This window comes from Egretta garzetta, unplaced genomic scaffold (assembly GCF_000687185.1).
Source record: "Egretta garzetta isolate BGI_Z169 unplaced genomic scaffold, ASM68718v1 scaffold322, whole genome shotgun sequence".
NCBI lineage: Eukaryota > Metazoa > Chordata > Aves > Pelecaniformes > Ardeidae > Egretta > Egretta garzetta.
In genome coordinates, this window is record NW_009259044.1 from 2,422,658 (window position 1) to 2,425,177 (window position 2,520).

General features: G+C 47.3%; 1 protein-coding gene across 1 annotated transcript in view; it reads right to left on the bottom strand.

Moving 5' to 3' along the window:
* NR2F2 (nuclear receptor subfamily 2 group F member 2) overlaps positions 1 to 2,520 on the bottom strand; it is a 12,604-nt gene that overhangs the window by 9,289 nt on the left and 795 nt on the right. The gene's annotated exons all lie outside the window — the stretch shown is intronic.

The window sequence follows — 2,520 nt, forward strand, 5'->3', positions numbered from 1 at the left end:
AAACGGTGTTAAAACAGCCAGCCAAACGCCCGGCCGGACAGACTCTCCTCTGCAAACACACGCGTGTTCGTACGCTCGCATCCGAGCCGGTCGCCCAGCGCGGGCGTGGGGGACACAACCCCGTGCACAACTCTGGGAAGGATTAATTGCCCCTCACCTCCTCACACGCACTTTTTCATGTTGCCACAGGCACAACCCCCTCCTGCCGCAGAAATAATATATGTGGCTGAAGCCGCAGGTGCTGAGCGGGTTGGAAAGTTGTAAAAAAGCACCTGGAGTTGACAGTGTCCTGCTCAGAAACCTGGGGGGGTTAAGAGCCCACGAAGGGAGATGTGCTGCAGCTCGATGCCAGAGGCAAGGCTGCGGCATTCCCATCGCTCCTGACGGGGCAAAAAGAACCTTTCTCCGAAACCAGAAGGGACTGGAAGGGACAGGAGGGGAGGAAAAGAAATCTTCCCCCCGTTAAAACGTGGGGAAGAGCTTTATGATTTCTAAATAACCCAGAGCCGAGGAGGTCACCTTTCGGGGAGGGTGGGAGAAGGTGGGGGTTCAAAATGCAGAATAGTCACAGATTGTTGCTGATGTTGAATTTCCTGAGGGAAAAAAAAAAAAAAAAAGCTCTGCAAACACACGCGTGTTCGTACGCTCGCATCCGAGCCGGTCGCCCAGCGCGGGCGTGGGGGACACAACCCCGTGCACAACTCTGGGAAGGATTAATTGCCCCTCACCTCCTCACACGCACTTTTTCATGTTGCCACAGGCACAACCCCCTCCTGCCGCAGAAATAATATATGTGGCTGAAGCCGCAGGTGCTGAGCGGGTTGGAAAGTTGTAAAAAAGCACCTGGAGTTGACAGTGTCCTGCTCAGAAACCTGGGGGGGTTAAGAGCCCACGAAGGGAGATGTGCTGCAGCTCGATGCCAGAGGCAAGGCTGCGGCATTCCCATCGCTCCTGACGGGGCAAAAAGAACCTTTCTCCAAAACCAGAAGGGACTGGAAGGGACAGGAGGGGAGGAAAAGAAATCTTCCCCCCGTTAAAACGTGGGGAAGAGCTTTATGATTTCTAAATAACCCAGAGCCGAGGAGGTCACCTTTCGGGGAGGGTGGGAGAAGGTGGGGGTTCAAAATGCAGAATAGTCACAGATTGTTGCTGATGTTGAATTTCCTGAGGGAAAAAAAAAAAAAAAAGCCAACCCAACACCAACCTTTCCTGTCTCGAATCTGACAAAGTAAACAGGATTAATTCACCATATGAAAAAACATGAATGCCGCCTTAACAAACGCAGAAATCAGAAGAGAAAGCGGTTTTAACAGGACGTGCAATATTAATAGTTTGAACGTATGATCGTAAAAATGAAAAAGCCATTGATATACGCTTAAAAGCCGCCGTATACGCTGATTGCTCAAGCATTAATGAAGAATGCCCCAGATTAACTATTTGCTCTTCGAGGGATGCGGCGATATAACTATCTATTAGCACCATTAGATGCTTTGCTATTTATTTGAAAACACCCCTGCGAGTGGGTTGAGGCAGAACAGATGAATGTAAAAATGAACTGCAGCTAATTTCGCTAAATAATCCTCGAAACCCGAGCGCCTCGCAAAGAAGGGGGAGATTCTCAACTGTCCTCCTCCGAGCCTAATGACAATAGAAATGCTCGGGTTTAAAAGTAAGACCGTATTGGTTTTCCAGATAAACAAATGCATCCCTCCTGCCATTTTACTGCAGATGTAAATTTATTTTAATGAGAGGGAGTGGAAGGATTTATTTTGCTAAAATAGAGTTGGGGATAGAGCCGGTGTAAATCTTTAGGTTTTAAAAAAGAGGAGGAAAGGAGGGGGGGAAGCTGCTTTCCTGGCAGAAAGCTGCCTAACAGTCCTCTAATTCTTCCTAGATTAAATCGCAATATGAATACAGCATCGAACAAATACCGAGTTTCGCTCTGAACTCAGTGGAAAGCAGTTACGTCTAACAGAATTCAATGAATTCCTCTTCTCCCTCAATGTAGTATGTGTGTGTTTTTCTCTTCCACCACACTGAAGTTCCATGAATAGGGAAAGTGGCTCCTATTGTGTGCCTCTGAACTTCCAAGTCAATGCAATTTTTAACCACTGGCTTGTGGTACTTTGAAAATCACCAGGGGCTGTCAGAGTTGGGTCCTCTGAAAAATTTACAGTGCTAAATCAGAGCATATGCTGTGAGAGAGGAAAAAAAAATTGCTTAAGATTGGAGCAAGTACAGTATCTGGCTGCCCCCTAGTGTAAGTCTCTTATCTGCCTAAAATCCAACTTTAAAAGAAAAGGATCTCTTAAAGGGAAACGACTTTTGGCTCACGTATGCATGCGAGAATGAAACTTCTGTACATTTTAATCTGATTAATTCCTAAGGATTTAAAATTAATTGGCTTGGGCGCTCCTAGACCGGACTATAAGGTTTCGGCAGCAGGGTTGCTGCCAGCGCTGTACCGAATAGGTATTTTTAAGGGATAGCGGTAAGGGATTGGGGGGGGGGGGGGGGGCA